The 23,376-nt window shown below is 40.3% G+C and overlaps 1 long non-coding RNA gene across 1 annotated transcript; it reads left to right on the top strand.

The window, feature by feature from the left end:
* Nucleotides 1-3,429: 3,429 nt before the first annotated feature.
* On the top strand, nucleotides 3,430-20,271 carry LOC118556902. The gene is made up of 4 exons (XR_004927465.1): nucleotides 3,430-3,555; nucleotides 6,402-6,496; nucleotides 19,918-19,949; nucleotides 20,132-20,271. It is a non-coding gene; the product is annotated as an uncharacterized LOC118556902 (long non-coding RNA).
* Nucleotides 20,272-23,376: the final 3,105 nt, after the last annotated feature.

The raw sequence follows: 23,376 nt of genomic DNA, 5'->3' as shown, positions 1-23,376 counted from the left end.
ATTCAATCTGGGGGTTGTGTTTGACCAACCAGGGAAGCCCCAGAACTACTGGCTGTTGAGGCAAACTGAACAGGTGAAAACTCAGGTACTCTGAATGGCCATCTGGGAAAGAGAGGAGAACAGGTTCAGACATTTGAGTGACTTGGCATAACAAACTCCCATCTAGAGCATGAGCCTCAAGGGGTCTTTCCAATGGGCACAGTCCTAACCCAAGGTTCTTTGCCAAGGTGGAGTCTAAAAAATTGGCGTCAGAGCCTGAATCTATCAGAGCAGAATGGGTGACTGAACTCAGGGATGACGTTAACTTTACTTGTGGTAAAACACGAGAGGGATCAGAATTAAATACTGTATGACTCACCCGTGCCTTCTGCTTCACTTGTGAGTCAGGCCCAATTACTGGGCAGGAGATCAAGAAATGTCCTTTCTGTCCACAATAGATGCATCTCCCCTCCCTCATGCGGCGCTGTCGCTCCTCCGGAGACAAACGAGTCCTTCCAGGCTGCATAGGTTCCTCCTCTGCTGCAGAGGTGACACCAGGGAATGCAGAAGACTTATTGTTGCTGGGTGAAAAATTAAAGGATGAGCTCAGATGATCCCCCTGGACAGCTGGAGAAAATCTGAGTCTGGGCCTCTCAACAGCTTGGTCCCTCAGCCTCTTGTCCGTCCGGATTGCCAAGGAAATGAGGGAGTCCAGATCCTTAGGAAGATCTAGTGGGATCAACATACGTTTAACAGAGTCCGCCAACCCCGTTAGGAAGGAATCGAATAGAGCTGCATCATTCCAGTCGCTCTCTGCAGCTAATGTGCGGAACTCAATAGCATAGTCAGAGGTGGACCTTCTGCCTTGGTGAAGACCCATGAGGGACCTGGATGCTTCTCTGCCAGCAGCAGTACGTTGAAAAATCTTAGAAAAGGTTTCTGAAAAAACTTTTAAAGACTCACATATAGGTGATCCTCTGCTCCACTCTGCCGTGGCCCAGGCTTGTGCTCTGCCAGTCAGGTGAGAAATCACAAATGCCACTTTGGACCTTTCAGTGGGGTAAGCTGACTTCTGTAACTCAAAGTGGAGACTACACTGGGTTAAAAAGGCTTTACAATCTCCTGAGTCTCCAGAAAATCGTTCCGGTTTGGCAAGGTGAGGCGTGGCAGAACTAAGTGTGTCATCACCAGGAGGAGAAGGATCCACAGAGGGGGTGGTTGACACAGGGCCGGTAACTGTAGCATCATTAACTTGAAGACATTTAACTTGGTCAGATAAAAGACGCAGTTGCTCACCCAGAGAAGCCATTACTGTCTGCTGCCTGTCTGCCATGGCCAAAAGATCCAGGCGGTATTGTGCAAGTTGCTCCTGCTGAGCTTGTAGCCGCTCACCTTGAAGTCGGAGTGCAGTGCGAACAGGGTCTGAGTTGTCTGAGTCCATGTTATGGCCAGTTCGTCCTGTAACAGGGAGCTGAGCAGGCTGGACTCAAATGACAACTCAGATTCAGACTGTTTCCAAGATTCGGGTGTTTAATGATGGTCCAAGGGTCGGTACACAGAGAATCAGTCAAAATAGGCAGAGGTATCCAAAAACACTGGGCAGAGGCTGAGTCGTGGCACAAAAAGGTTCAAAAAATCACTAGAAGCTCAGAGAAAAAGGGCTGGAACGCTTGCTGGAATAGGCTAGACGAACTGGCAAGGACAGAAGGGCACCGACTGCTTAAATACACTGGAGGAGAAGATGGGTTACAGGTGTGATCAATCAGGCTGGTGAAGGGCAGGCAGCAGAGGTGGGGCAAAACAAGTTGCCATGTCACAATAATTATGTTCAATACCTTCCTAAAGGTTGTTATTTTTAAAAAAGGACTTTTAACCTGACCGGCTGTCATATCTGAATGCACATTGTAATTTACTGAATATGACATCACATACACATACAAACACGCAAGAGCATTTATAGCCCAAGCAGGGTTGCTTTATCTGATCCCATATGGTCCCTTCTGGTACACAAAAGATAAATTGAAATGCAGAGGAAGAACAAATTAAAAGTCTTGCGAGTAATTACGACCAAGTAAACAAATTAGCTACAAAGACATCAAACGGAACAGGAGAACGTTCTCCCAAAGTGTGCACGCGTTTTTATGGCATAAACCAAACAAGGCCAATAATTATGATTATATGGTATATATGGGATTCAGCATTGTTTGCTGTTCTAAAAGGTTTGATATGCACTTGGATTCGCCCCCACCGTTTGTCTGATACCTCTAAAATAAAATAAAGTGTAACAGCATGCCAGAAGTCTCCTAATTCCCAAAAAGAGTGCACTTGTGTGTAATTAAATCTCAGTGTAAATACAGCATTCCTGTGAAGACATGTGAGGTTTGCTGGAGAACATGAGTGAAAAAGCATCATCATAAAGACCAAAGAACGAACAGACAGGTCAGGGTGGAAGTGATGGAGGAGTTTAAAGATTTTAAAACAATATCCCAAGTTAAGCATCTCACACAGCTCTGCTCAGTGTATCATCTAATTATAAAAAGAGCATGGTACAACTACAAATAAATGGCAGTTGCACTATCCTTTTGTAGGCTTAATAAGGAGAGCATTAATCTGAAAAGCAGCTAAGATGCCAAATGACAAATCTGCATAGAACCACAGCTTTGGAAGAAGCTTTAAAAGACTAAAGACAGGAACATCGGTTCAAATCGCAGCAGAATAATGATCCCAAAAACTGTTGAATGGCTTGGATCAAAGTGATTGAGTGTGTTAGAATGGCCTAGTCAAAGTCCAGATCTGAATCCAATTGAGAATCTGTGTCAATGGCCATTAATGGATGCTCTCCATCCAATCTGACTCAGCTTGAGATATTCCACAAGGAAGAATGAGCAAAATCTTCAGTCTGTAGATGTTCAAAGATGCACCAGACTATTATGCCAAAAAAGAAAAAGGGATTTGTTTACAAAGAACTGACTCGCGATGTCCTAATGCAATCAAACACCACATTTTTAGAGACTGAATATGTTCAGAAATGGTTGAAACCACTTGATGAAATGAGCCAGATTGCCAAAATAACCACAACTAAATTAAACATGGGTATATATAGTAAAATGAAATGCAATAAAATGTGTAAAAATATTGAAATACCTTTTTGCAAATTAGGTGAGATTGCTGCGGCTGGTGTACAAATATGCATTTATTGTTAATTGCAAAATCCCAAATGGGAACTATTTGCAAGCATAACACATACTGACATGAGTCGTGCTACATTTCAGGTAATCTAAATGTTGCTAAATGAGTAAAAGGTGCAATTTACCAAGAGAGCTTCACACTTCCAACACAAACCAATATATGAGGTTTCATGCAGCATAAGGTCCACTTTATGTTGCCATTGCCCTAAATGGATATGTGGCATTTCGGAGTAACATTTAATTTTATTGTTCATAAAGATGTTTTCAGACCTCCATGCGCCGGGACAGATGAGACTTGTCATGTGCGACAGCGGGAACAGCTGATCCCTGCAGAACTGTGCTGGCGCCGACCCAGATGAGGACGCTCCACTTTAATCAGGCCCCAGAGGTAATCTAAGCAGGACATTATTCGCTTCGCTGCACCTCTGCAGCATCTGGCCGGCCCTGCCACCTGCCCAGGACGGCCTCGCGCCTCTCCGCCTGCCTGTGTCTCTCCGCCTGCCTGTGTCTCTCCGTCTTTGTTTTTGTTTGTGCCCTAATTTGCTAAACATTGCATTTAGCCACGTCTAACGTGTTTCCAGATATCATGGATCAATTTTGTTGGTTGTTCTCCTTTGATTTATCCCACGGTTTCAAGTGGCCCTTCCAGGAATAGAAAATACTATTCTTTTTCAAGATGGTTTTGACCTGTGGTTGTTGAAATGATTTGTCAGAGTCATCCTGGTTTCAATGCACAGAAGCTGAAGATTGCAAGGTGGTACACTTTACAGCAATACTTGCTTGCAAAGCAAAAACAAAACAGAAAAAAAACAACTAAATGTGTTTTAAACAAATTTGCAATTAACGACTGCAAGAAGTGTCCCTAAAACAGTATTATAAGTTGGCTCGTCTCAAAATAAATCGTTTTATAACCAGTTTAGAAAACCTTGGTGGTGCAGCCAAGAGGCCCATTTTGAATCTTGAAGAGCTTCGGAGATTAGTAGTGCACTCAACACTGTTGACAAATGAGCCATTGCTGAAAGAAACCTCTATGAAGGCCCCTCTGCAGTCTGAAACCATTACTGCATGCGACACAGCAAATATGTGGAAGAAAAAGCTCTGATCGCGTTAGACCAAAATTGAACCTTTTGGCCTATATGGAAAATGCTCTGCGAGGAGGAAAATTAATATTGTGCATCCTGCATCCTCCAGGTTTCATCCCGGTGGTGGCAGCATTATGCTGTGGGGATGCTTTTCTTTTCTGCAGGGACAGTTGAGCCGGACAGTGATGTTAATATATGTAGATGAAGCTATTTGCAGGGCCACAGCCTGGAAGACAACATGTTTGAGTCTGCAAAAAAGACTGCAGTGGAGGTTCACCTTCTCACAGGACAATAACTAAACATACAGCCTTATTAGAGTACAGCCTTAGAGTTATCATACAATTCCATGTGTTAGAATGACCCAAAGTTCAGACCTAAATTCAGCCAAGAATCTGTGGCAAGAGTTGAAATTATAATAAAAGAAGGAAAAGACAAAAAAAACCAAAAATGTCTGTCGATGTGCAAAGCCGGCAGGGTCATCCCTTGCACCTGTGGTATGTTGGGTTTGCAGCTGTAAAGTCAGTGAAAGCTTGTAGAGGAAGGAAGGCTATGGTGCGCCTTTTATTTGGTGGCAATAGTTCTTTTCAGTGCAAATTTTAAAAACACGCCCGTAAGCCGCGCCTTACATTACGTGCCCGGTGTATTTCCTCCTTTAGATAGCCTCATAGCATCACACAGCCGAGGCACAGTTTTATCATTAACAGTCGTATTGATTGGTTTTGAATATTCAAACAGGTAATAAATATTATTTAAACAGAGATAGGGATTTAATGAAAAGCATGTTTTTTATTTGTCTGGTGAAATTGCGTGTTCTACCAAAATGAGGTCTTGAACGTGCGTGTAAATAATCTGTATAATGTGTTTCACTTAGAGAACTGAGTTACCTAACAAATTAACTCTTCATTGATATTTTAATTTATCAATTTTGACTGTAAACCTGTTGATGCATATTAAACCCATATCACGTGTCATTTAGGAAGCCTTACTGCCGCCACCTAGTGGTCACAGTTATGCCAATTTATGCCTGATAGAGATAATTTGCATACAACTTCCTAAATATATATCAGTCAAATGTTTTATTCAAATTAATAATGTCTACTTCATTCGAAGTAAATCAGATGCTCGACTGCATGGAAAGGAGGTATTGCAGGCATCTGATCCAGACGCCTTCGGGACAAGCCCCTCTCAGAGCTCTTTTTTTTATGTAGAAAGGTAAAACAATAGAACTTATCAACAAAACTAAGACAAAAGAAAACATATGCAACAACATAAGATATCTAATAAAATGTTCTATAACACAAAGCTAAGGGCGCTCGAAAAGGGGCCAGGAGAAAGCAATCCAGGTCTATCCAGTCCTGTCCCTGAGTTAACACACACCTTTTATAAAATAGCTATTTATTATATACATAAATACACATACACGCATGTATAATTGTTTATACATGTATATGCATGTATAGCTACATACCTACTTGGTAATCAATGCACCTGCAGATAAATTTACTCTATCAGGCAGATCAGAGCTTAGCATAGATACACACATTTAAATTAATAGTTTAAATGACTTTATATGTTGTTCGGTTTTTTACATATTATCTATGTACTCCTTATATTTTCTCTTGAATTGCACAATATGTTGACTTTGCTTGAGATTCATCATGTAAGCCATTCTGCTAAAACCTTTATGTCAATAGTTGCGACTTAAATATGTTAAGCAGAGAGGAACCAATAAATCCTCCTGATGATAAATCAAGTAGCTGCTTCTGATCTGAGGAACAAACAGTTTGAAACTTAAGTGGGAAGGGACAAAATGGCTATGTGTGATTTTATGATTGAGCTCCGAATTGTTAAAGAAGCAACTTGACCAGAAGCTAGAGTGGTCAGTGTAAATGGTCACCAAATAAACGTACTACATTGTATGGTCTTTATTTCTCTAGCAGAGTATTTTTATTGATGGTTTAAACACAAATTAAGACTAAGAAAGCAAGAAAATTCTCAGCTAATTGTGCCCTTTTTGGTTTTAATTTTCTTTGGATTGGTATGTCACGTCAGATTTGACTCCCAATCCTTTGTATTAGAGAGCAGAAGAAGACATAGTTTTGTGCAGTTATTGCTGTTTCAACTCTTCACCGTGTGTACGTTCACGGCGCAGGTGGCGGGGACGATGTTGGCATGCACGCGGCGCACGGACAAGGAAGGATCACCGTCTTTCTGAAATCTGTCACAACAACAACTGCTTCAAAACAAGTCAGTCACACTTCTCAGATAACCCTAGAGAATAATAAACAGCCGCGAACGTTGTCACCTGAAATATTTATATCTGATGCGGTTCAAGTAGTGGAGGTTCCGCAGCGCTTCCTGACAGATCCGTACCATTTTCACGTCTGTCAACGGTACAGGAGTGTGAAAGGAACCGCTGGCTGTCAGCCGCGTTGGTGTCAGCACGCTCTCTCCCGGGAGACACAGAGCAAGCCTTTCACGCTAATAAAGGCTTTCCGAGGGCAAATATGATAAACTGATGAGTGCAGGTATGCAATGACGGAGAGGAGGGGGGGAGGGGGGGGGACCACTGGCACAACTCCGAGCGAGACGAATCGTTCCCCCGGAATGACATTCAGGGAGATCATGCAGGAGATGCTGCTGTAATACACTGTGAAATTGATTCCATGAAGTGAATCACGGTCTAATCTTGTCTACCAAAACAAGGCGGATTGTTCTGCGGATAAAAACACAAAGCGGAAATGCACCAGCTCTGCTCTTAAAGCGCCGTTTAAAGATTGAACTCAGGGCTGCTTTGATTGTTGCTTAAACCTGAATAATGAGCGAGTAGCGGCGGCGTGGCTTCCATGTTGAGTGGTTTGAGTCAGAAACCTTCAAATAGGTTTCAGTAATTTAGATGTATAAAAAAAATAAAAAAACAGCTCCCTCTTCTAGGATCTCGACATCACAACATGCTGTTCATTTTTTTCGACAAGCAATCTGAATCACCGGGTGACTCAAGCTCACGGCACAAATGTCTAATCAAAAACAGTCAGGGACATGCCCTTAGAGTTTTATTTGCAGAGCTGTGATCATACAAGTGACTCACTCACTCTGTGCAATGGAACACACTCAAAAATATCATGGAAATAGGTCTGATCATTAGCAATCAGTGTTGTTCCCCCCCCCCTTCTCCTTTGATTGTGTAGACCTGAAGGCTCAGATCAATGCAGGAGAAACATTCATCACTATAACATGAGAGCTGCTTTGCTCATGCTGTCAGAAGGTGATGACATTTGAGTGATGGCTGTGCGGCTTGTGTTTATCCAGCTGTCCGACAGCCGCACGGCTCTTCATTTTTCATGCTGGTGGAAAAGCAAGGGGAATCAGTAGCGGGTCTGAACTCGGGTCAAGCTGAATTATTTCAGGTTGCAACACTCTCTGCACCTGCAAGCTACGCACACTGCCTCGCAAAAAATGATTCATAACCATTGAACCTTTTCACATTTTGTCATTTTGTGTCAGCTCTGAGATTCCAAAGTTATTTTTGGGTTGTTTCATGTGCTATATTGACACAAGGGGTATGAAACAACGCCCGTCCAATTAGTGTTGGTTGTGCCAGTAAATTGGCAGGCTGGGAAAAGAAGAGGATAAATCAGAAGCAACAGCCAAGAGACTCATGATAACTCTGGAGGAGCTGCAGAGATCCGGGTCTTTACGACACTGAGAGAAAAACTCGTGTTTGAGAATCTGTTAACAGAACAACTATTAGTCCACAGATCAGGCCTTTATGGGAGAGTGGCAAGAATGACCGTCGTAAGAAATCCTGTTTGCCATGTATGGGACAAAGAAAATATGGAGGAAGGTGCTTTGGAACGTCTACATCCAAAATCGTGTGTGGATGAGAACCCGAACACTGCATCATGAACACACCTGGCCACAGTGAAACATGGTGGTGGCAGCATCATGCTGTGGGAGTGTTTTTCTTCACCAGTGTTTGTGAAGCTGATCAGACTTGATGAGAAGATGAATGGAGCTAAACAGATTGCAATAATGGAATAAGGCATGTTAGAGGTAGCAAACAAATTTAAAATAATAATAAGAAGATTGAATGTTTGTGATCTATTAGGACAGCAAATATAAACAGCAACAAAGTAACTCAGACCTTTTGTAATAGTCTTATCAGAACCTAAAGACAATTTGCAAGCTAGTTTCTCAGGAAGTGCTTTGCCAGTGCAATCAAATGACTTTATATATATATATATATATATATATATATATATATATATATATATATATATATATATATATATATATATATATATATATATATATAAGGCGCTGCCTTTAACTCTGCGGAAAGATAGGAGCCACAATTGGGGAGGGATATTTATATATATATATATATATATATATATATATATATATATATATATATATATATATATATATATATATATATATATATATATATAAATGTATGTGCATGTGTGTGTGCTTGGAAATATTACGTGCATTGTCACTGCGGGTTATGGTATCTTTGTATATCCTGAGCCAGTGTCTGTCTCAAACAAACAAAATAATACATTTCACCATGGTAACACATGGTGACGGTTTAGATCGATGTACATTTGTTTGCTATAAAGTCCAGGCCTAAATCTAGCAGAGAACCTTTGGCAAGAATTGAAAACTGAAGATCATAGATATTTTCCTCACAGTCTGACTGAGCATGAGGTATTTTGCCATGAAGAATAAGCAAAAATGTGTAAAAAGATAGACGTTTTTTATACATTTTTCCAGTTCAAAGCAAATGTAATATTTGTTGGGTAAACTCGTTCAATAATGATTACATATAAAGGGTAAAATATTTATCCACATATTCAAACATGGACACAAATGGCAATTGGTGGTAAAGAAAAAGATTTGCTCCTTTAAAATGAAACAAAGACCACATGCAGTGCCAATATGTTGTGATGGCTCTCTGACAGCTGTGTCTAATTTTATTGCCTGGATTAGATACTGAGTCAGTCTGTTCCACATAATTGTCACTGAAAAGGCCCTAAGACAGACCCATTCCTCAGTTAATGCTACGTCAGAGAGTATCGGCATTGCTCTAAAGCAACAATGGCTCATTTCAACACAGTATTAGATACTGAGTCCAACGGTTCCACATAATTGGAAATAAAAAGCCCTCAAGATAGACCCCATTCCTCAGATATGCGTTTAATTGTCCAGAATGATTGCTAAGTGAGAGATCCTCTCACTTATCAAATTGATGGATTTGAAAAGTGGGGCAGTGGAGTACTTAACGCTTATTAAAGTGGAATGAGTCATGCCAAAGGTAAGCTGTTTATCTCTTAGAGGTTTGCACGGAGCAAAAGGAGATACACCTCATGGAAGGAATGCAAAACAATGTAAAAACAACTCATTCTCTTCCTTTTATGCTCTTCTTAAGTATATGATAAAAAAGTTATAATGGATTAAGCACACAGGCGCAGAGCATACAGCTACAATAACACACCCGACATGCACTTCCATCGCCGACCGACGTTTCTCCATATTTTATTTATGACTGTAAAGGTACTGTATGGGCAAACACGTGCTATCATATTTCTCTGTGCTCATTTATAGCCTGGCTGCATGAGCCTGGCTGGATCCAGATAACAGTGAAACCGCCTGGAGGGCCGAACAACCATCCTAAAGAGTAATGCGGGCCGTCAGAACACCCTGCAAGATATATGGTAATGCGGGTCAACTGAAAACTCTTATCAAAATGCCATTCAGAGAGGAGAGTGAGCGGCGAGGACTGAATGCCAGCTGGCTTGACAAAAGCAAAGATGTACAAGTGTGTCAGGTTTAAGCTTTAGAAGTTTATTACGAGGACACTTTTTTTTTTTTTTGCTTTGTTATTCTTTCAGAGAAAGTTTAATATGTAGGAAACAACGGCTTCTATACATCACTTTAATTGTGTGTTTGTAATTTGCAGTTATGTGTAATGGTGAGTGTCACCATTTAGCAATGCATGAATTTTATATGCAAGCTATTAAAAACTTAATATCCAAAAGTAGAAAACAATATAAATCTTTTGCTATAGATTCCAAAAAGGGCAACTTATAACAACACATTTTTCACTATTTAGGTTTTTGTTTATTTTTGTTTGTACTTATCTGGACTGATTAGTTTCTACTCCCCTCAGCCAGCAGCCACCCGTCTCCATCCAGTCAGCTCAGACACCTTCCAGCCACCACTCTTCACTTGATCAGCTCCACCTGCTGCAATAACTACTGCCAGCTCTGCTCACCTGTTACCCTGCCTACTCATACCCGCCTCATTCCACCACTCACTGCCAGAACGTCTCATCTTGCTACCTACCTGCATGTGTTGTTGGTGCCGCTTAGCAGGGAGGATTCCTGAGGGATTCTGTCATCTGTCCCGCGTACGCTGGAGACATAAAAACTCTATCCATAAAACTTCGATAGAGGTTTCCTTTCTTCCTTTCAGCCTATCATATTAGTTGATGCTACAGTCACTACTTCGTCTCGACCAATCGTAATCGCGGACCCAGGCACGCCGTCACAAATCGCCGCCCTCTCAAACCACAACACAGAGCACGTCGTAGAGCACGCCGCTGCTTGCTGCATGTCGCAGCAAGGAGCGGCGGAGGAAACGGTCCCAAAACGGGGTTTTACTAGTTCGCCAGTCTGACAGAAATAAACCAGTGATTTGTAAAACTTGCAAGGAACCGGTAAAAACAAAGTCTGGTAGCGCAACCAACTTGTTTCATCACGTAAGCCGCTCACACCCGCAGCAGCGCGACCTGTGTCGGCCCCGCACGACTCCGCGTCATCTTCTGGAAGTTCTTCCAAAACGAAGCAGGTATAGCAGCTAAACTGGGCTCCCTTTTTTGTGATAAAATGAAAAAGCGTCCAAGTGGTATAAGTACATCACGCATGCAGTAACATGCTTCATAGAGTGATGGACATGCTGCTGTTGTCTGCAGTTGAAAAACCTGGCTTCAAACAATTACTCGCCACTCTTGATCCGCGATATAACGTTCCGGGACGCAAGTTTTTCTCTAACAGCGCTCCCTAAATTGTGCAACTAGTGCAGAGAATCAGTGCAAAATGAGCTGCAGTCTGCGTCTTCCCACGCCACAACCTCAGACCTCAGCCCTGCATCAGCCTCTCAATTATGAAACCTGAGGAATAACTAGTGTACTATTCCCACCTAAATAGGCTATTTTATTTATTTATTTGTTATATTTATTTTTGGTCACTTTTCTGGTCACTTTAGTTTATTCTTTGTCATTATTTAATAACATAACTCAGGTCTCTTAAGTTATTTTTCTTTAAAGAAATTATGTTATGGTTAAAAAAGTTGGTTAAATAAAGATTTAATTGGAATTCTGTGTTTGTGTTCTTTATTAAAATTAAATCATTTAGCAATATCATAAAATGTCCAGGCAGAGCTGCACATAAGATATGGTTTTAAATATTTTCAATATTTATCGATATCGATCAATATGCATTTTTTTTATCGATAAGCTTTTTTTCTATATCGTCCAGCCTTAGGAGACACATCTAGTGGCTTCTATCTAGATTCAGTCTACGGCTTCTGGTCACGCCTGGCTACATCTCTGAGGTCCTTTTCAGTCCGGTTCTGCTTGCCTGCCTCATCATCCATTACTCATCATTGCAAGAAACTTTTTTTTTAACTAAACTCTGTGTCTGGCTGATATCGGGTTCTCCAGTGCTAATCTTAACAAAATATTTTTCATCCTTGATTATTTTACGCCTACATCTTCACCATATTGAACGTTATCCCTAGAGCAATCTAACAAAACGAGCTGTTCTCATCCCAACAGTCTCTGATGCTGTAGTTTTTATTTCCAAGGCCTTTTTTAGTGCTGTGGTAAACAGACTGCAGTTGACGTGTTACTATTGTCCTCCTTTTCAATGGAGTAAGGCCTTCAACGGTCTGCAATACCTCCGCAGCAGTTCACATGTCACTGGATAGTGACATGTTTAAAGAAATGAATTTCACTGTGAAGGTAATCTGCAGTCTTAGCACTCATCCAAGCCATTGTACTACAATGCTAAACATCTGAATGTGTATGATTGCCCCTAATTCAAGGACGTTCTCAAGAAAGATGGGAGGTTTCTCCACATCCACCATTAGCTTAAGCTTCAAGGTGGAGGTGTAACAAAAAAAAAAACATCAGGAGTATTTTCTGTCCGTTTATTAGCAGGAGACATTTTTAAAGCTCCTGAGTTATTTTTTTCTCTTTTTTAACATAGAGCTGATCACATCACCCGGCACCATAATTTTAATCTGTTGTAGCACTTTTTATGTGTGTGTGTGTGCATGTCGCGGTTTTTCACTGATCACCGTGAACCAGTCACATTGAGGCTCAGACGCCTAGAGCATTTTTCGATAAATTGTGCGGTGAGTCTCCTAAAATTACAGGGCCATCTTACTAACTTAAAATATCATTGAAAAGTTTATTTCAGTAGATTAGTTCATAAAACTGTAATAAACTGGCGACCTGTCCAGGGTGTACCCTGACTCCTGCCCATTGACAACTGTAGATAGGCACCAGCACCCCAACAAAGGGATAGGTGTGTTAGAAGATGGATGGATGGATGGATAGTTCATAAAATAAAACAAATTAAGTAGATTATATAGAACCTCTCTTTTTGTTATGGATGAGGATAAAAAAAAAACGTTTTTTACTTTACTGTGATGCATACTCAGTATGAGGGATTGCTGCAAAGCCATCAAGAATGCAGACGACTGTCCACTGTGGCTCTACGCTCTTTCAGGAGGAGTGAATGCTGCTTGTCAAGACTTGATGCAATCTACTGGGTTTCCTTAGATAGGAGACTTTTTGACCAATCTGTCTGGATGATATGATGGAATTTGAGTTCTTACACTGCCTTGAGACGACATATGTTGTGAACTGGCACTATATAAATAAAATTGCATTGAATGCCTTGACAGAGCAGCTGCAATTCTCAAAGGCCATGCTCCAATCTGGACCCGGACCACACCAAGTTTTCAGGGCACTCGTAGCTAAAGCTCAACTAATAGAGGGCAGAATAGAATACTTCGTACCAGTCGCAGGAGCACTGGTACCTATGTCCGAGCAGTCATTAGACAAGGGTACAACCTGGACAACGTTCACACTGGAGAGACCAATTAACCTAACAGTCATGTTTTTAATGTGGGAGGAAGCTGGAGTGCCCTGGGAGAAAACACCCATGCACAGGCAGAACATGCAAACTCCATGCAGAAAGACCCCCAGACCAGGTGTTGAACCCTAACCCTTGCTGCAAGGCAACAGTGCAACAACAGCGTCCCTCCATTTAAGTAGTTCTTTCAAATTACAATGTTCAAAGCAAAGCACAATAGAACTATACTATACTATATTTCTGTTTCAAGTTTTGGGCAAACTAAATTTATTGGAACAGTGGAGACAAGATGTTATGAGTTCAATCATCAAGTCAAAAATAGAGAGGAAGCGAGGTAATTTTAGCTTAGCACCTCATTAAACCTCCCACTGTGCAAAGGTTGTCAGCAGAGTGATATGTGTGCTTACAGAAGACTTTTTTGTGTCTGTATGTGAAAAGTCAAACCATCTTTTTGAATCATCTTTTAAAGCTACACATGATTTAGCTGGTGTGCTGTTAGAACATCATAGCAGGTTTCTAGAACCCAGCTTGTGCTCTGTTGGAGTAGAGGAGGCTTGAAGGAAGTCCAAATGACCTTTTGCAAGCCTCCTCCTTTCAAGCCAATTGAGGCATGAAACTGTATCAAGTTAAATCAGGTTAAAGTTACAATTTTGGATAGAAATCATTCTAGCCATTTTTGTCAAAAAAATAGAGCACCTTCAGGTCACTGACACCTGTAGGCAATAGAGTGTCAATTCTTTTGTTTTTAAAGCGAAAGCAAATTTAATAGCATTTACATTTCTCAGTGAAATGTTTTTAGGACCTCAGACCTTTGAAAATGAAGTTTGGGAATTGTTGGTATTTACGCTTTTTTCCAGTTTTCCTCCTTTTTTAAAAACACAATGCAATGGATTCTCTTTTTGTAGCAGATCAACTCTGCATTTTGATTTAGTGACTCCGAAAGCTAAGCTTTGTTTTACTCTCAGTCAATCTGAGTCAGTCTTGGCAATTTGGAGGTGTGGGTGCTTCTCTATCCAGCTGGGAGGCCTTTTCTTTGGAGAGCCCACCACATACCGCTCTCTATGTGCACGAACCCTGCCTTTATTGGCATGAATGTCATGGATTGTTTGCTTCTGCTGTGTGGTGACATCTTTTCAGTCGCAGTCAGAAGCAGTGGAGGGGGGACATAATCCACATAACAAGTGCACCAGCATCAGTGTAATTTTTTTTTTCTTAAGCTTGTAGCCATTAGACGTCAGCCAAATAATCAAAATGTTAGACACTGATTGAGCTCTTGAGGGTCTTTTTAAGAAGATTCTTTAGGCGTTCTCAGGATGTTGTTTTATGTTTTGATGTAATGACAATGCACTAACCGTACAGTTGTGACATTTCAGAACCTGTGTTGCAATTTTTGCATTTATGTTTTTTTCATGGTGGGAAATGATCAGCTAAGACATCTATGATAGGGAGTACAACACCTAAACTAATAATACTCTGCTTTCTGTTTGCTGGGATTAACAGGAATGCGGTGACATTTGTAGACATTAAACTAATGCGAATGCGACAGGCCACCATTATCTTTAATGCCAAAACTAGATTGTGCACATAGTGCCGCTTTCTTAGAATAAGTCAGGAATTGCATTTATTAGTTCAGCACTGAAACGTGACCAATTCGATCAGATAATGTTTTGTTTTGGTGAAGTTCTAGTTTTCTAATATTTGCATATTTAAAAGCCAGGGAAAGAGCACAGATTCAAATAAGGGCTTTTCTGTCAGTGAATATTTTTGTTAATTTTCTAATAAGGTCACCTTGGAGAGCCACTACACCCGACCAGCAGAGCTCTTAAATCAACTGTCAAGGCACTAATGGTCACCAGAGGGGGTATTAGGTTGCCACTTGATGCCAATTTTTTTTTTTTTTTTTTGTCTCTCCAAAAATGGAACACAGGAGCACTCAGAGGAATGAAGGGCATGGCTGGTCAGGTCGTGCTCGGCAGCGTAATTTCCATTTTTTTTTTCATACTCAAAGAGACCTTTCAGACCCCTGGAGGTAATCACAGATCAAATGTGCCAACTATGAGGCAACGCTTTCTCTTTCCTGTTTGACCACTTCACAGACCTCTGCTTCACACTGAGAGGGAACTTATAAATAGTTGTTGTTGTTGTGCTGGATTTGGATGCATTTATATTCCCTCATTTCCTCAGTAGCTCCAAACAACCGTGTTTGGATAGAGATAACTGTGTTTGTTAGGGTGCACGTTGGTAATTTGTAACGTTCAGATTTTTCACAGCGGGTTGTCCCCATTATCATCTGTCTTCTTTCTCTGAAGTTGTTGCAGAGCACCACAGCATTAATGGATACAAGGGTTTTGCATCCTTTTGCCCGATCCGATTTACTTAGATGCTCCAAACCAGAGGCAGGGGGTTCAGACAGTAACAGTGATGCAGAGAACACAACCAAGCAGTGTTTTCTTCGCTTGCTCCCCAGCATTCTATGGTGGTGTTCTCTGGTTGTTCATTAAGTTCTGGGTGCTCAGGTGTGTGCTGGCCTACTCCTGGGAGCTGGTTCGCGGGGCCTGGGCCCTGTGATACTTTGGCTCTGTGGCTCTTTTGGGGCCTGGACCTCGGGTCTCTGGGCCCATGGCTGGATTCGCTCTGGCTTAGCTGGTTTCCTGGGGCTCCTCTCTGTTCTTCCCTGGGATGGGGAGACGGGTTTCCCTGTGTTGGTCCCTGTTGGGCACCTTTGCTCTGGTGGTCCTTTCAGGCGTCTAGGGTTCTGGTTCCCCCAGTGTCTATCTCAGCACTCTGGGGGCTGGTCTTTGGCTCCTCATCACCCCTATTGAACATTTTTCTTATGGATAAACCCTACTTACACAAGTGCCCTCACAAACACCTACAGGTGCTTGGACTCAGGTGCTTACAAATTATCTTATAAACAGAAAACTTTATTTTTAGCTTTAGCTGTGACTTTACACATCTTCTAATAAATAATACTGTGTTATCAAGGCATTGGTTGTTTGTACCTGTAATACATAATCGGTTTGTTTTGCTGTTCTTTTTATGTATCTCTTTGCAGGTGTAGAAGCAGACTCTGAAGATATTATCTTCTCTCCTTTTCGTCTCCTCTATTTTGCCACTTTTTTGTAATATTCTTCTCTTCTTTTTTTCCTCTTCAACCATCCCCTTTTTGTATCCATTGAAGATGTAATAGTCCCAGAATAAAATCTAATAAAGCTTTATGCATATATAAGTGGAGCGAAGCACTATGGCAGCAGTGAAAGCAGTAATGCTCCACTTGTGAAAATAAAATCTGTTATGCTCTCTTTGGCAATAAGACAGCAATTCTTAACGCTACACTGCCAGACAGGACATGTAAAAAAGAGATAATATGTGTTACCAGAACCAAGTTGTGAATAACACATTGGTTTCCTTTTTTTTCTCCAAACAAAAATATGAAAGGTGTAGCATGTCCTTCTAATGAGCTTTTCATTAGTATAATCTAGTACCTAATTGCCTTAGAAATGGATCCCCTAATTGGTAGATAAATGTGCTTAATCTCTGTATAAATCCAGATGTTCTGTGAAACCCACAGAGATTTGTTAGAGAACATCAGCGAACAAACAGCATCATGAAAACCAGGGAACACAGCAGACCAGACGGTTGGCGAGGTGTAAATAAAGTTAGTCTTCAAGTTTTATCTGTCTGTGTATTTAACTTGAAGAAATGGAAAACATATCTTCTAAAACTTGAAATGACCTTTAACTTAGTGGACTCAATATATGCTAATCAAACATAAACTTAAGTAGGAAGATACCTGTAAAAGTAGCAGCTGACCCCTCCTCCCCCCAAGTGTTTGCCCTCCCCCACGGCGTGCCACTGTGGATAATGAGCCATTCCATCCTGTACCTTAAACCCCCACAGTATGCAAGTCATTTCTATTTAAAAATGCAAACATCAGATTGAGACTTTGTTTCTCTGTCTTAATATAAAATTACTAAGATGTCGATCATGAGGGCACGGTGGTGGCGCAGGGGTGCAACAACACAAAGGGGTGAAAACCCTGACTGCAATGAATCAACAAATTAGTAATGCCGGCTGTCAGCACACGTTTGACAAAAAGAAAACCCAGAACTGCGCTTCTTTTAATCTGCATTTTAATCTTTTCAGAATAGGTGGCCATTAACTTTGCATGCAGTACAGTAAATAATGTGACATTATGAGCCTAACCAAGGCCTCGTTGTTTTTAAGCTTTTAATTTGGGATAGATTAGCAGCAGAAGCAGCAGCGCTGCTCTGCATAGTTATGACTTTACCAGCAGCCACGTGTAAGTAGGAAGAAAATCAGGAGTGATGTGATAAGTGAGGCAGGAGAACAAAAACAAACAAAACTATTACCTGTGCGAACAGGGAAGTGAAACCAGAGTGCCCCCTTTTTTTGCATGTCTTTTCAGGTGAAAACAATGGCATCGGGTTTGTTAAACGTCCCTCAGCACTTTGCCACCGCAGCAGTGCAGGAATTGAGAGAGTTCGTCACTTATTGGGAAGACAGGATTATTTTAGCACAGTTATCTGCTCATGCTGCTGACCTGAACGGTGAACCAGCGGGGGGAGGTGTTACCCTGCAAACACAATTGAGGATTTAGTCACATGACTGGATTATGTTTCTTTTAAAAGTATTCTTTTGTGATTCGAAATCCTTTAGCTTCCAGTTGTCCCACTGAAATGCGGCGCTGCCCTCTTATAGGAACAAAAAGCTGTCCAGACCAAGCTGGCTAGATTGGAAAAATGCATTGCCCCTTTAACTGAACTGGTTTTTCCACCCTTCCGACTGCAATGTTCATCAACTGGTAATACGTCTTTTAACTCACTAAATTTTTACCAAATCTGCTTTGCAGAGTTTTTTGTTTTTTTTAATTCAGACACATTGAAGGGTTTTCAAGCATTAACGGCCACATCATGCTACAGCATCATAATTTGATTTAAGTCTGGACTTTAACTAGGCCACTCCAAAACCATCATTTTGTTGTTTTTTTCAATATTTTCTGATGAAAACTCATGATTCCATCAGTCGTGGCACATTGTCCAGGTCCTAAAGCAGCAAAGCAGCTCCAGACAATATTACTGCAACAACCTTGTTTGGCTGTTGGCAGTTTTATCCCACAGGAAACAAGATGCACACCTTCCATAAAGTTGCACTTTCTAGTCAGTCAACAGAATACGTCACAAAAATTATCTGGGATTATCCAGGTGTTTTTCTTGTGCAAATATGAGACGTGCCTTTGATCAGCAGTTGTTTTAGCCTTGGAGCGCTCCCGGGGATTTCTCAGCATGGCGTCTATTTCCACATGTATTCAGCTCTACATTATTGATGGGCTCAAAAAGGTTCGCTCTTACACTCATGGTGCAGCTCATAGGCTCGACCGGTTTAAAACCGTCCACTTTTTTATTTATTCACAGTGCCCTGCAAATTTTCCGCTAGAACCTTTTCTCTATTGCATTACAATTGCCAACTTCAATGATATTGATATGATATGATCTGCGAAATACGAATCATTTTACTTCTTTAACTATAATTGGTTGTTAAAGCAGCACCGTGTAAGTTTTGACCCAAGTATTATCCTAATTTGAGATATAGTAAATGTTTTTTCAGGTCAATATACAACACTTGGCTCGTATCAATGCTCTGTCCGGGCTTCCCTTCACAAAAACATGCCTATGTAACTTGAGAGGGTTGGATCTGTCACATGAGGCCCAAATTGTTGGTTTGCTGTACTTTGCTTTTTTATTACTTCTTCAGTGGATGTGAATGGATTTCATCAGATAACATATAGTTTTATCTTTATGACAGATATGCAGCATTCAGTAACTGATTTCCCTCTATGCTTTGTGCTCATCCCTAAGGATTCCCCTTAAATAAATAAATTTTCAAACAAAAATAAGCATTTTTGTTTGAACTTTTTAAAGTTAATCAGAATGACTTGTGATGCCTGACTTCCTCTTACCCTGGGGGTATAAACATGAGCTGATAGAAAGATCTCTTTCTCTTACCTGCGTTTCAAAATGGGGGAAAAAAAAACACATTACATGTCACTTGAGGTGAGAGTTGATCATCATTAGTGGGGAAACACTGTTCACCTAAACTTGCACACATCTACAGTTAGAAAGAATGAGTGTAAAACCACTGAAATGCTCACTGTTTTCTAGCTATTTTCTTGCTGCTGCCATAAAAACATACATTTATTGTACTACCACATAGGATGAGGGGAAGGTAATGAGGTAAAAAAAATCCCCAAAGCTCACTATAAGACGAAATTCAGCAAACAGCAGGCCTTTTGAGCACAGCAAGTTTCCAGGGCAAGTTTAAAACAACACCAATCAGTTGTTTGGGAGACATGATGGGGAAAAGCTGTCCCACCCTCACCAATATAAACATGTAGCATGTTTATTTTTTAACCCTGCTAGGACTTAAGCTGTGTGCTTTGAGCAGATGAGACTAAAATATGACCTTTTTTTTTGGTAGCAAACAGTCCAGTTCAGCCTGACCTGAAAAAGGTAAATATAGAATTCTTCACAATACTTATAGTATTATTTAATAATGTGGAACATTATTGAAAAGGTCATTCATTTCAGTAACTCAATTTGCAGAGTGAAACACGTTTTCTAGATCAATCACACCCAGATTGATGTTTTCAAGCCTTTGTTTCTGTTAATCATAATGATTTTTGCACTTGCAGCTAACGGGGGAAAAAAAATGTAACATCACATCAGACTACTAAATAAACGAAAAAGTATGCTTAATACCTCCTCAGTGGTTGTGACATTCAAAATGTGCTTTTCATCTGACAAACAAGCCTCATTGAAATGCATATCTGAATTTATTTTACATGAATGTCATGCTGTTACATTATATCACTTACTAATGGATAGAAGTTGTGTGAGTTTTTTGTTTGACAATACGCTCATTTGAAAATTATGTACAAGTTTGGATCCCGTGGAGGATTTGTTTAACTGTGACTAGAAGCAAGAGCGCATAATGTCTCCGCCATCTGCTAGCCTCCCTCTGGCTGTGTTAAAACATTTGTTGTGAAGAGAGAGAGAGAGAGAGAGAGAAGAGCAATGAGTCAAAGAGACAAAAAAACAACATGTTTACACAAGGGAGGGTCTGAAAACATCATAATCAGATGGGCGTGCAGCTTTTCACTATATCGGCGCATTTGTTTACAGAACTTCCTATTTGCACCAGGTATCGCTGATGTTTGAGCTTACTATTCATGTTTTCATCCTCTCTCTGAAAAGCTACTGTTCCTGGGAAATAAAATTAATAGCAACCATTTTATCTGTACCATTTTTATTTCACCATTTCTGAAGAATTAAAAAAAAAAACAACTTTTACCCACTCTGGAGTAAAATTAGCAGGCACTCCCACACTGGTTATATAAATATTTCTTAATACCACTATTAATCACATTTTTTTTTATGCATCAGTGAAAAAAATTAACTTTCCTCCTGTCTCTCATGTTGGACATACGACTGGCTTTGTTTGCATTCACTGCAGCGGCCACAGATGATAGAATGGCTAAATGCATAATAGCATGCGGTTATGAAACATTATTCACACTCCACTCCTTTCCTTGAAGTCCAAAGATCTTTGGCTGCTCTGACACAAAGGCTCCCTGTATATATGCAATGTTCCCACATCACTCACCATTCAAAGGCGGTTTCATAACCCCGTCGTGTGCTGCTCTGAGAAATGCATCACGGATGTCTGTGAAACTCATAGAAATCAACGTGAAATGTTTCTTCTGAGGTCGACTGAAATGTGTATTTCTCGGAAAGCCTCGCGCCGTGTCTGGATGGACGTCTCAAAATGGGAAAGAGTTCAATTCTTTTATACGAACTGTGGGCAATAATTATTTGGTCACTCCACTCCTGGTTTTCATTTATACCAAATAACCCCCTATACTCCCGCTGCTCACAGTGAGTGCCACTAAATGTCTTGTGCATTAAAGGAAAGTGCAGTAATTTGGACCTCCACATGGAAATTCAAGCCTTTATTCCTTGCTACTTTTTTTTTCCTGTTGCTTGAATAGAAGCTGCTATTAAGTTAAAGGCACAGAACCCCGTGTGGCACCAGTCTGCAGGCAAATTGATGAAATTCTTTGCGTCATTAAGAAGTTTAGATGTATTCACTGTGGGCAAGAATGTCACCAGAATGTGGCGCTTTTAAAGATGCATTTGAACCCTTATATTTCCACGGCGGCATGTTGATCTAACAAACAACTGCAGTGCTTTTTACAAACAATAATTAGGTGCACAAGTTATAATTTTAAATGGGTGCATACAGCACACTATTATTTGGAGAGTTATATTTTAAATTGCCAAGAAACCGCACACTTTTTGGAGCCACGAACAGTTTCATAATGAGATTACTTCTGGATTTCTTTGACTTGGTAGTTTATATAAATTGGTTGGCAGCGAAATAGCTGTGAAGTTTTGAAGATAAATCTTTATTGGGGTTAAGTTTAGGATCTGTTTATGTCTTTATTTGAGGTTAAGTTGTCCTTATCTACTCTTTTCAATTTGTGTAGGCAGCATCAGTCCCACAGCATGATGTTGCCTACACCATTTATGACACTTAGCAAGGTGTTCGTAGATCTGAAAGACTTACATTGTCTACTCCAAATATACATCTGGTCAATGTTGTCAAATAGCTTTCTTTCCATTTTGTCTCATCATTTTCTCAACGAGACATTAGATTGTCCATCTGCACAGCATTATTGTGGACTGTGACAGTGGATTTCCAGTACTTTCTAGGTTATTAGCTGCACATCAAATCATACCAAATCATGACTACAATCAGAAATTTGATGTACAATATAGCAATATACTGTAGAGTATTCCAAAATGGGGCCTCAATATACTGTACAAAACTGTAAAAGCCTGCTTAGATGTAAGATTTGGTGGGTAGATACAGCTCATAACCTTACAGACTCCTTGCAAATTTAGATCTAAAATTACTTCTATACAGCAAAGACGTTTGTTCCTAGTAAGAAAAGACACAATCATCTCTCAAACGATAGTAAAAATCTTAAAAGGAATCCACATTTTTAGGAATATATATTTTGTTGCTTATCCAACAAATGAAATTTTAATAACACACAGGATTTCAAACAATTATTTATATTTTTTCAATAATCAATGGAAATTTCTTTATTGGCATTAAAGCATAAAACCCTTTTTATAATTGCTGACCAGCTTTCTACATGGTTCTGCTTAGATTTGGATGACTTATCCTGGACAATGAGGCCTCCTTGCTAGCATCCTAATCTTTAGCTCCCTCCACAGATTATCTGTCAGGTTTAAGTCCAAGGGGTTAATATTACCTCCAATGAGAAGGAATAAAAGGTGAGTTACACCTATAATGACAATGCCAACATTAGTCAGCATGAATAATTTTGGGCTTAACTATTTTTAAGGTTCTCTGCATTCATTTTGATTTGCAGTTGAATATTTGTCCAGCTGAATGGGCTCTTGTTTCCCTTGGTGCACATGTTGTACCTTATAGATATAAGACTCTAAAGCTCACCAATAGAGGTGGGGACATTTTATAATGGAGAAGAAAATGGTGTGGAAAAGTGTTGGTGATTTGCAATCAATATCACTTTTGTATTATTCAACGATAATATTGCAATTTCACGTCCTCCGTATTTCCTGTAGCTCTTATTATAGGCTTGAGCCCTGGTGGTTCTTTAGTAATTTCAGAAAGTCTAAATGCAGGCATCTATGAGTTGTAATAGCAGGTAACTCCAAGAATAAATGTTAGTTTGGCAAAGAGCAAACGCAGAAACAAGAAATCTGTAAACGATATATGGATATTTGAGCCTGTATGTGTAATACTGAGGCTTTGTAGATTAGAGACAATCCACAATAAATTCAAACAAGTGCACCAAAATTTGTAATGGTCAGACTGACAGAGAAC

The sequence above is a fragment of the Fundulus heteroclitus genome, chromosome 21, assembly GCF_011125445.2.
Source record: "Fundulus heteroclitus isolate FHET01 chromosome 21, MU-UCD_Fhet_4.1, whole genome shotgun sequence".
Taxonomy (NCBI): domain Eukaryota; kingdom Metazoa; phylum Chordata; class Actinopteri; order Cyprinodontiformes; family Fundulidae; genus Fundulus; species Fundulus heteroclitus.
Note: the sequence above shows the minus strand (reverse complement) of the source record. Positions and strands in the feature narration are given on the sequence as shown.